Source organism: Trichosurus vulpecula, chromosome 4 (genome assembly GCF_011100635.1).
Source record: "Trichosurus vulpecula isolate mTriVul1 chromosome 4, mTriVul1.pri, whole genome shotgun sequence".
NCBI classification, from domain to species: domain Eukaryota; kingdom Metazoa; phylum Chordata; class Mammalia; order Diprotodontia; family Phalangeridae; genus Trichosurus; species Trichosurus vulpecula.
Window position 1 is genome coordinate 394955794 of NC_050576.1, and position 12400 is coordinate 394968193.

The window sequence follows — 12400 nt, forward strand, 5'->3', positions numbered from 1 at the left end:
TGTCAAGTGTCTGAGGCCGGATTTGAACTCAGGTCCTCCTGACTCCAGGGCCGGTGCTCTACTCACCTAGCTGCCCCTATTATTAGCTATTTGTAGAAATAAAGTCCTAAATAATTGGAGAACATTCAGTGCTCCATGCTTCCAGAAAGTTACCCCAAGTTCAAGGCATTTTATGAGTCAGCATTCACTAAAACCATAGCTCACAAGCCCCCATCAATGTGTTTTTTTACTGAGTCAATCAAAGGACACAGCAGTTCAAAGCAAAAGATATTAGCTCAAACAGCACCACAAAATAAGTTAAAAATAAAGATTGCCCCCTGCCCCTACACAGTCAGGAGTATACTCTCCCAATGGTTTACCATACCACTAGCAGAGGATGGGGACACATATAAGAAACATGTGTGGCCAGGGTACAAGCCTGGCAGGTGAAATTCAAGTTTCTGATGCTACCGAACCACCATCCTCTGGTGGATACTTTGGATGAAGGATTTGTATGGAGTTTTCAGGACTAGGACCTCTGGTGCAAAGGCTTGCTGAGCCTTTTCAGGACGGCTCATCCACCTTTGGTGTCCACCTGCCACTCAGTTCTCACTTGTGGCTCCAAGAAGCTGTAGCATGTGCAGTGGCTACACCCCAGGAAACTGGCTCAGCAGATGGGCTAAACCAGGTGGAGGGTAACCAAAAGGCCTCAAACCCATTGGTGAGTTAGGGAATATCTACCCCAAGCACGTGAAGACTTCCCCTGGCAGAAAGGGTGAATAAGAACAATTTTTTCCAATGACCATGGAGGCAATTGAAAAGCAGGCACTGTGGAGCTCTTAGATCTTGGTCATGCATTATAAGCTGCCAAAATCATCTACTGCATCCCACGTCCTCATCAGTAATCTCAAATTTTGTCTTGCCAGTGGACTTGGGTGACTCTGGAAGGGGCAGTGAGTCTGATGACTTTGTGCAGCTCTGCCTCACTTAAATCCAATTCACTCCCAAGACAAGATATCATCTGTGACATCTTTGGTCCTCTTCAAAAATGAAGGACAAACAATAACTTGAAGTGAGATGCTTTCTCTACTGAGCTGGGATCTATCCTTCGGGCCACGTCTTCTGCTCTGTTCTCTGGTCAGCATCATCTTGTCAGCTGTTCTCTTCCATCATCTGCTAGATAGAGGTTATATATAGTTCATTCTCTCCCAGGCTAGGAGAAGGCTCTGTTCCTATAGCTATAGCCCCAGAGCAATTGTAAGCAGTTTATCTTGTCTATGTCTTGCGTGTACATACACAATTCTGTGCATAATATCTCTCCCATTTTGCAGTGAGCTCCTTGAGGGCAGGGACTGTTCTTCTGTGTTTTGTATTGTTTTAGGAGAGGACAACTTTCTCTGTATCCTTAGTGCATAGCACTGTGCCTGGCACATAGTAAGTTGCCTGTTGACAACTCAGACTCAATAAGACAAAATTCGAAAGACAAAAATATGGACTATACTCCCCAAGTTCAAAAAAGCAGTTTTGGAAGTATAAAATGGAGCACTTCATCTTGAAAAAAAATGTAGAGGTTATAGTGCATTACAAGCTCCATATGAGTGAGCAGTGAGACGTGGCAGTGAAGAAAGCTAATGTGAGTTTATATGACATTGAAAGTGCAGCTTCCGGGATTAGAAAGGACATAATTCTGCTGTACTTTGCCCTGGTCAGGTAGACTGTTGTTCCTTGCACAAAACATTCCATCTCCTGACTCAACAGTTCCACTGGCTATCCCTTCTACCTGCAATTTTCCACCCCCTCGTCCCAATCTTCTAACTTTCTTTAGGTCTCAAAACCCCACTTCTATAAGAAGCCTTTCCCAATTCCCCCTTAATGCTTCTCTATAAGATTATCTTCTATAAGATTGTCTTATAAATATCTTGTTCTTGCATGTTGTCTCTGTTAAACCTAGAGCTCCTTGAAGACAGAGACTGTATTTGCCCTTCTTTATAACAGAAGGCTTAGCACAGTGCCTTGCACATAATAGGCATTTAATTAATGCTTGTTGACCTAGTATACCACCGTAGTAAATACCCATTTTTAAAAGCTAATTAAATCTGGATGACTAGTTGATAGAAGCTGATTATCAATGGGGAGGGCTCATAGATGTGCTTATGAATTATAGCACTAGAAAACAACTTTCAGAGTCCCTCAGGACCTAGAACCTAGTGGAAGAAAGAAGACTTAATAGTGACGCACCACCCCCCACCCTGCCCCCCAATCTGCTAGTGCTGTGAATGTTGGGAGAGTACCTCCAAGGCACATGCTACAAAAACACATGCAAACCACCCTCAACCCTCCTAAAGTGTTCAAGGTAACTAATAATAATATCCACTCCGCCATCTAGGCGCCCTAAGTGCTTTATGTACAAATAGGAAAAGACAGTCTCTGCCCTCAGGATGCTGATAATCCAGTTCGGGAGGGTAACCACAACATGAAGCTGGAGAAGGGAACCTAACCAGGGGCATGATGTTCTGTGGAGTTCAAACCCCTCCATAAAGGAAGATTTTGGGAGGAGTTTAGCGTTCTACTCTCCATCCCTCCAAACAGAGGTGAGAGGCTACTGAGGAACTGAGAAAGTGCTGACTTTCAAAAACAGTCAACTTCTCCTGGGAGGGGGCATCATGTTCCCTAGAGTCCAAACCAAAGCAAAGTTACTGATGACAGCTGGAGAGTTATCTAGAGCTACCTTCAAAAGGTCAGAACAGCCACCAGAGGCCCAGCAGCTGAAGTCTACAGGAGAATCTTGCAGTACACACAGACCAGCTGAAGGCTGGTCAGGAACCAGCTCTCAAGAGAGGGCCCTGCTTTTACCCAAGTGAATCCAGCAGCTGAGTCACTTTATCCTGCAAATAAGAAATGACTCATTTGTCAGTTATGAACCCCCCAGAAGTGAACTTGATGGGGGCAGAGCTAATAGTCATCACTTTAAGTATGAGTCTAATCTCTCTACATTGAAGTGCAGAGGGGAGAATGTGACCCAGTAAGAGGAGATGTTTTTGTACTTGTGTTCTTGCTCCATCTTCTCAATAAATATCCCTTCTAAAAGGTCACAAGAGAGATTCCAGGCATGGAGGACAGCCAGCAAAAATACCTAGTTAGGCTCTAGGATGATTCCATGACTTACAAATGAATTGGATTTGAGTAAGGGAGGGCTGTGCAAGGTCACCAGCCTCACTTTCTCCTCCAGAACCACCTGGGTCCAGTGGCCTGATATTCATCAGAACTGGAGATAGGACAAACAACAGGGGGCAGAGCGAAGATGGTGGCTGGAAAGCAGGGACTTGCCTAGGGCTCTCCCCCAGGACCCTCCAAACACCTATAAAAATGGCCCTGAACAAATTCTAGAGCTGCAGAACCCACAAAATAGCAGAGGGAAGCAGGGCTCCAGCCCAGGACAGCCTGGATGGTCACTGGGTAAGGTCTATTGCACATGAAACTGGGAGCAGAGCAGAGAAGAGCCCAACGTGGGCTGTGCCGGGACCAACCACACAGGGAGCTGGGTGGAACAGGCCCTAGCTCCCTGAATCAATGAACTGTGGCAGTTATCAGACTTCTCAACCCACAAACACCAAAGACAACAGAGAAGGTTAGTGGGAAAAGCTGCAGGGACAGAGTGAAAGGAGTTCACAGTTCAGCCAACCCCGAGGGCAGTGGAGGTGGTGCAGCTACAGAACTACAACTGCAGTTGCTTCTGGCCCCAGGCCCACCTGGTGGGAGGAATTAAGTGGGGGAACAGAGCAGGAGTGCAGAGTATGCTTAAGATCTGAGTCAGGTCCATGTTGGCGGTTCTTGGGGAAGGAGGAGCACTGGTGTGACAGCACTTGCCTTGAGAAATAGCTCTGAAAACAACAGCACAGCCCCTCAAGCTTGGAACAAAGTACTCTCTACTCTACAAGCAGTCATACCCCGACAAAAAACTCAAGGGTCAAGTAGTTGGCTGGGAACACGGCCAGGCAGCAAAAATGGACTCAGATTCAGACTCAGACTTGGGAATCTTTCCTTGGTGACAAAGAAGACCAAAACATACAGCCAGAAAAAGTCAACAAAGGCAAAGAGCCTACATCCAAAGCCTCCAAGATGGATATGAACTGGACTCAGGCCATGGAAGAGCTCAAAAAGCATTCGGAAAAGCAAGTTAAAGAAGTAGAGGAAAAATTGGGAAGAGAAATGAGAATGATTCGAGAAAACCATGAAAAACAAGTCAATGACTTGCCAAAGGAGAGCCAAAAAAATACTGAAGAAAACAACACCTCAAAAAATAGACTAACTCAAATGGCAAAAGAGCTCCAAAAAGTCAATGAGGAGAAGAATGCCTTGAAAGGCAGAATTAGCCAAATAGTAAAGGAGGTCCAAAAGACCACTGAAGAAAATACTACTTTAAAAATTAGATTGGAGCAAGTGCAAGCTAGTGACTTTATGAGAAATTAAGATATTATAAAACAGAACCAAAGGAATGAAAAAGTGGAAGACAATGTGAAATATCTCGTTGGAAAAACCACAGACCTGGAAAATAGATCCAGGAGAGATAATTTAAAAATTATTGGACTACCTGAAAGCCATGATCAAAAAAAGAGCCTAGATATCATCTTTCAAGAAATTATCAAGGAGAATTGCCCTGATATTCTAGAGCCAGAGGGTAAAATAGAAATTGAAAGAATCCACCAATCACCTCCTCCAAAAGATCCCAGAAAGAAAACTCCTAGGAATATTGTCGCCAAATTCCAGAGCTCCCAGATCAAGGAGAAAATACTGCAAGCAGCCAGAAAGCAACAATTTGAGTATTGAATAACACAAGATGTAGCAGCTTCTACATTAAGGAATAAAAGGGCTTGGAATATGATATTTTGGAGGTCAATGGAGCTAGGATTAAAACCAAGAATCACCTACCCAGCAAAACTGAGTATCATGCTCCAAGGAAAAATATGGATTTTCAATAAAATAGAAGACTTTCAAGCTTTCTCAGTGAAAAGAACAGAGCTGAATAGAATATTTGACTTTCAAACACAAGAATCAAGAGAAGTATGAAAAGGTAAACAAGAAAGAGATATCACAAGGGACTTACTAAAGTTGAACTGTTTTGTTCACATTCCTACATGGAAAGATGATGTGTATAATTCATGAGACCTCGGTATTAGGGTAGCTGAAGGGAATATACATACATACATGTATATAGACAGAGGGCACAGGATGAGTTGAATATGAAGGGATGATATAAAAAAAAAATCAAATTAAGGGATGAGAGAGGAATATATTGAGGGAGGGAGAAAGGGAGAGATAGAATGGGGTAGATTATCTCACATAAAAGTGGCAAGAAAAAGCCGTTCTGTAGGAAGGGAAGGGGGGGCAAGTATGGGGGAATGAGTGAATCTTGCTCTCATTGGCTTTGACCTGAGGAGGGAATAACATACACACTCAATTGGGTATCTTACCCCACAGGAAAGAAGGAGGAAGGAGATAAAAAGGGGGAATGATAGAAGGGAGGTCAGATAGGGGGAGGAGGTAATCAAAAGCAAACACTTTTGAAAAGGGACAGGGCCATGGGAGAAAATTGAACAAAGGGGGACAGGATAAGAAGGAGCAAAATATAGTTAGTCTTCCACAACATGAGTATTGTGGAAGGGTTTTACATAATTATACACATGTGGCCTATGTTGAATCGCTTGCCTTCTTAGGGAGGGTAAGTGGGGAGGGAAGAAGGGAGAGAATTTGGAACTCCAAGTTTTAAAAGCAGATGTTCAAAAAAAAGTTTTTGCATGCTACTGGGAAATAAGATATACATGCAATGGGGCATAGAAATCTGTCTTGCCCTACAAGAAAGTAAGGGAAAAGGGGATGGGGGGGGAATGGGGTGACAGAAGGGAGGGCTGACTGGGGAGTGGGATAACCAGAATATATGCCATCTTGGAGTGAGGGGGGAGGGTAGAAATGGGGAGAAAATTTATAATTCGAACTCTTGTGAAAATCGATGCTGAAAACTAAAAATATTAAATAAATAAGAAATTATTTAAACTCAAAAAAAAAAAAAAAGAACTGAAGATGGCCCCCAATTGGAAGGTAAGAAGTTCCTAGAGACTGTACAATATTCTCAGCAGCAGGGCCCAACTAGACTAGACAATAGTAACTCATTTCATTTGTAGGAGGGGTCCTTCCAATGGGAGTCTCTTATAATGCCTCATCATGACATGGTGGAAGGTGGGGGTAGAGGGGATAGTAGAACTGAGGCACCAGCAGTGTATACCATGCTGGAAAGCCTGGCCTTGGTGAGGGCCCTCATGTTTTACACCTCTGCCCCTCCTGGGCAGGCAGGAGCAAAGAAGAAGGCAGAGAATTCGAGATGAATGGAGCTGACTTGAGCTGGGCTATGTAGGCTGGAATGTGGAAGCTGCTGTGGCAGAGCCTAGAGTGACTCACCCAGTCAGTCAACATTTATTAAGCACCTACTATGTACCAGGACTCTGTGCTGGGGATTCAAAGAAGAGCCAAAGGCAGGTCTTGCTCTTGGGGAGCCAATAAGCTTATGGGGGCATATGTGGAGGTGGGGACTAAAGCAGTTTAAAACATGACTCCAACCCTTCGGAAAAGCATGACTTCTTCAGTGTGGGTGTTGCCTCTTCCGAATGCAGATTGCCACCCCTTATTGCCCTAGCCAGCCATCTTCTCCAATAGCTGCAGCTGAAATCATTTGTCCCCTGAGATCAGGGCCTGGGGATGAGGCAGGCCATCTTCCATTGAAAGTATAAAGGATGCCAGTGTCATTGGATTGAAGAACACATAGGTTGGGGGTGGGATGAAGGTATAGGAAGAGTGGTAAGATAGGAGGGGAGCTAGGGTATGAAGGACTTGAAAATCAAATAGAGGATTCTGTATTTAATCCTGGAGGTAATAGAGAGCCATTGGAGTTTATTGATAGAGGTATTGTAATATTCTGACTATAGTTCCTTGGTACTTGAACTGCTTCTTTCTGGATGCTTCCATGAGAGTGCTGGATTTTGGGGGTGGAGCCAAGATGGCGGCAGGAGAGCAGAGACTTGCTTAAGCTCCCCACCAAATCTCTACAAACACCTGCAAAAAAAAATGGCTCGGAAAAAATTCTAGAGCTGTGGAACCCACGAAATAGCAGAGGGAAACAGATCTCCAGCCCAGGAGAGCCTGGATGGTTGCTGGGAAGGGTCTAATGCACAGTACTGAGAGCGGAGGGCAGCCAAGCAGAGGGTAACCCAGTGTGGGCCTCACTGGGACAGACCAGACCCAGAGCCACCCAGGCAGAAGAGGCCTTGGGGCCATAAAACAGTGAGCTGTGGCAGTTACCAGACTTCTCAATCCACAAACGCCAAAGAGCAGGTTAGGGAGGAAGTTCAGAGCAGTCTGGGGGCAGAGGAGGTCATGCAGCCGTGGCGGTAGCAGCAGCAGGAAGCTCCTGAGACTGCCTCCAGAGCTCCAGCATCAGTGGCTTCCCAAGTCCCTGGCTCACATGGTGGAAGGAATCTAGCAGCAGATCAGAGCGGGAATGCAAGGAGCGCTTTCTGGGCACAAAGGCAGATCCTCTTGCTGTGCCCTGCTTAGATCTGAATTGCAATCCTGGTTGGCGGTTCTTAGGGGAGGAGGAGCACTGCTGTGACAGAGCCTGGGGTGACAGTGGAGTAGAAGTAGCTCTGAAAACAGCAGCACTTGGACCCTAAAGCTTGGAACAAAGTACTCTCTACTCTACAAGCAGTCGTACCCGGACAAAAAACTCAAGGGTCAAGTAGCTGGCTGGGAACATTGCCAGGCGCCAGGCAGCAAAAATGGACTCAGATTCAGACTCAAACTCTAGATTCCTTTTTTGGTGACAGAGAAGATCAAATCATACAACGAGAAGAAGTCAACAAAGTCAAAGACTCTACATCCAAAGCCTCCAAGACAGATGTGAATTGGGCTCAGGCTATGGAAGAGCTTTTGAGCTTTTTGAAGCATTTGGAAAAGCAAGTAAGAGAAGTAGAGGAAAAATTGGGAAGAGAAATGAGAGTGATGCAAGAAAACCATGAAAAACAAGCCAATGATTTGCTAAAGGAGACCCCAAAAAATACTGAAGAAAATAACACCTTAAAGAATAGACTAACCCAAATGGCAAAAGAGCTCCAAAAAGCCAATGAGGAGAAGAATGCCTTGAAAGGCAGAATTAGCCAAATGGAAAAGGAGGTCCAAAAGACCACTGAAGAAAATACCACCTTAAAAATTAGATCGGAGCAAGTGCAAGCTAGTGACTTTATGAGAAATTAAGATATTATAAAACAGAACCAAAGGAATGAAAAAAAGGAAGACAATGTGAAATATCTCATTGGAAAAACCACTGACCTGGAGAATAGATCCAGGAGAGATACATCTTTACTTTGCCCTTTGGTTCTAATTGGTGTAGACAGTTTTCATTTATTCTTTCTTGAAATATAGTGTACAAGCTTTTTTAAAAAAATTGTGGTTTTCTGGCAGCTTCTACATTAAGAGATCGAAGGGCTTGGAATGCGATATTCCGAAGGTCAACGGAGCTAGGATTAAAACCTAGAATCACCTACCCAGCAAAACTGAGTATCATGTTCCAAGGCAAAATATGGACTTTCAATAAAATAGAGGACTTTCAAGCTTTCTCAATGAAAAGACCAGAACTGAATAGAAAATTTGACTTTCAAACACAAGAATCAAGAGAAGCATGAAAAGGTAATCAAGAAACGGAAATTGCAAGGGACTTACTAAAGTTGAACTGTTTTGTTTACATTCCTACATGGAAAGATGATGTGTATGATTCATGAGACCTCAGTATTAGGGTAATTGAAGGGAATATGCATATATATATATATGTATATGTTTATGTATATATATATAGGAGAATGTGTATGTATGTATATATCTATGTGTATATGTATGTATGTGTATGTATGTGTGTGTATATATATATGTCTGTTTATATATGTGTGTGTGTATATATATATATATATATGTAAAAGAGAGAGAGCAGACACAGGGTGAGTTGAAGATGAAGGGAAGATATCTAAAAGAAATAAAATGAAATTAAGGGATGAGAGAGCAACATACTGAGAGAGGGAGATAGGGAGAGATAGAATGGGGTGGATTATCTCACATAAAGGTGGCAAGGGGAAGCAGTTCTGTGGGAGGATGTATTGGCAACCAAAAATGGGCTCCTTAGCACTTAGTCAACAAGTGCCCTTGACTAGTTTGGCTTTTTCCCCTGAACTGAATGCTGTTTGTATCTTGGACTGGAGTAAGCTTGTCGGCCCCTTCACCTTGCTGCCCTTGCTTAAGCTGATGGAAAGAACCTGTGCTTTCCCGGTCAACCCCTTCACCTTGCTTAAGCAGATTGAAAGAACCTGTGCTTTCCCCGGCGTACCTTACACCCCGGCAGAAGCTGGATGGTTAAAAGCAGCTCCCGTTGGAGCCAGAGGCTGCCACAGCCATAGCCACAGCTACAGCTGAAGCAGGAGCTGCCAGTAGCAGAGCTGACCTACGGGAGGAAGCTGAACAAAGACTTCAGGCCAGTGGGTAATCTTTTTACCATAGAGGGGGAAGCATGATTTTGCTTTACGCAATCATGCTTCTCTGTAGCCTCCTGGTTACTCTTTCAAGGCGTACTTATTGGGCCTGGAAGCTTTTGATCAATATATCAAAGTGGGGTTGCTGGTTCATGGGTTGGTTACTGTGGAGCCTAAATATATGTTTTGATTCTTCTACCTTCTACTTTGAGAGTTTCTTATATCCGGCGGTTCCGAACCTTTCAGACATGTTTATGATCCTCTTTGAGATTATAAACTCTGCCCTCCTATTACAGAGGAGGGGAGAGGGCAGGTGAGGGGGGAATGAGTGAACATTGCTCTCATCAGATTTGGCCTGAGGGGGAATACCATACATACTCAGTTGGGTATCTTACCCCACAGGAAAGAAGAGGGAGGAAGATAAAAAAAAAAATAAAAGGCGGGGGGATGATGGAGGGGAGGGCAGATGGGGGTGGAGGTAATCAAAACAAACACTTTGGAAAGGGGACAGGGTCAAGGGAGAAAATTCAATAAAGCGGGATGGGTTGAAAAGGAGCAAAATGTAGTTAGCCTTTCACAACATGGGTATTGTGGAAGGGTTATACATAATGATACATGTGTGGCCTAGGTTGAATTGCTCGACTTCTTAGGGAGGGTGGGTGGGAAGGGAAGAGGGGAGAGAATTTGGAACTCAAAGTTTTAAAATCAGATGTTCAAAAAAAAAAGTTTTTGCATGCAACTAAAAAATAAGATACACAGGCAATGGGGCGTAGAAATTTATCTTGCCCTACAAGAAAGGAAGGGAAAAGGGGATGAGAGGGAGAGGGGGTGATAGAGGGGAGGGCTGACTGGGGAACAGGGCAACCAGAATATAAGCCATCTTGGAGTGGGGGGGAGGGTAGAAATGGGGAAAAAATTTGTAATTCAAACTGTTGTGAAAATCAATGCTGAAAACCAAATATGCTAAATAATAAATAAATTTAAATTTAAAAAAAAAATTGTGGTTTTCAAGGAACCCAATAATTATCTCTTTGTTTTCCAGCTCAGTTGTTTTTTATATCACATACTTTACATTTTCTTCTATTTTTTCAATCTTTTGATTTAGTTATATTTCCTCCTAACTCTTGGTCATTTATTCTGGTTTGGTCTATTCTAGTTTTCTTGGAGTCAATTTTTGGGTAAGCTCTTCTTTTCTAAGCTACTTCTTTTCCTTCCAATTACTTCCTTGAATTTTTCCTTTGCTAAGAATCTCTTGCTTAAATTCTTTTAGGTATTTATGTAGTCCTTGTTGAGTGCCTGGAGTTGTTATGGAGATGCTTGTCATTTTTTAAAAAACTTTTTCATCTCTAGATTTGCATTAATTTTTGCTACTGGTAGGTTTTTTCTTTATTTACTTATTTTTCCAGTTTTGGTTCTTTTAATGGAGTTTTGTGCCAGAACCAGGCTCGCTCTACCCATACTATGCTTCTTGGGTGGAATGGTTGGCTCTGCTTGATCTCATCCATCAGTCCTTGATTTTGCACTGAGACCTCTTCCTCCCAGGATAACCCTCTCTCACCCCCTTCAAGATTCTTTTTGGCATCTCAAGACAGAATACAACAAACTTCAGAACCCTGATTTTGGGCTGTCCTGATTGAAACGACATGGCGGAGTGCTGGTTGGCATCAAAATAATTGCTTCCCACTGACATTCTCTCCTGGGGTCCCCACCCCAGGGCTTTATGATGGGAACCCTTTGCTCTTTCTCCTTTCAGACACACAGCCTTGTGGATGATATGTGTCTACAATCTTTTCCCCAATTTTCTGATTTCCTTCTAATTTTGGTAACATTGGTTTTATTTATACAAAACATTTTTAATTTAATGTTACCAGAATTATTCATTTTACATCTCGCAAAGCTCTCTCTTGTTTATTCATAAATTCTTCTCTTATCCAGAAGTCTGAAAGTTAATATATTCCATGTTTTTCTGATTTACTTATGATGTCTCCCTTTATGAGTTGGTCATGTATCCATTGTGACCATATCTTTGCAAATGGTGTAAGATATTGGTTTATATCTAGTTTCTGCCAGAGTGCTTTCCAGTTTTCCCAACAATTTTTTTTAACCAAATAGTGAATTCTTATCCCCAAAGCTTAAATCTTTACATTTATCAAACACAAGGTTACTATTATAACTGTCATTTCTACTCTATTGCATGTCTACTGTTCCATCTTTTTATTTCTTGACTAATACCAGATAGTTTTAATAATTACCACCTTATAATGCTAAGATCTGGTAGGGCTAGACCTCCTTCCTTTACATTAAAAAAAATTGGTTCCTCCGATATTCTTTTCTTTTTGTTCTTCCAGATGAATTCTTTTCTAGCTCCATAAAATATTTTTTGGTAACTTAATTGGGATGGCATTGAATAAGTAGATTAGGTAGAATTATCATTTTTATTATATGAAGCTTTCCTTGTCTGAAACTCAGATAGAAGTTCTTTGTATTCTGAATTTTCTGCTGGGTAAGAAAAATCTGTCCTCTATTTGATATATTGTTAGTGTAAGTGCTTGTATGGGAACAGAAGGCCTTTTTTTTTTTTCTTAAACCATTTTGTAGAGACCTAGCTACAAGCTTTATGCTAATGTTCCCAGGGAATAACCCTGGTGAATAAGCCAAAGAATGATTTATGAGAAGTCACTCAAATCTGAAGAGGTCCTAGGTAAACCTAGGGACATGGGTTACACATGTGTTTGAACAAGGGTCCGTTCATGTTCCCATAAATATAACTCTCTAATATAAGTATGTGTATATGCACACATACATATGTACATAGTTGCATACTACTGAATATTTGGATGTGCAGCTAGCTCATACGT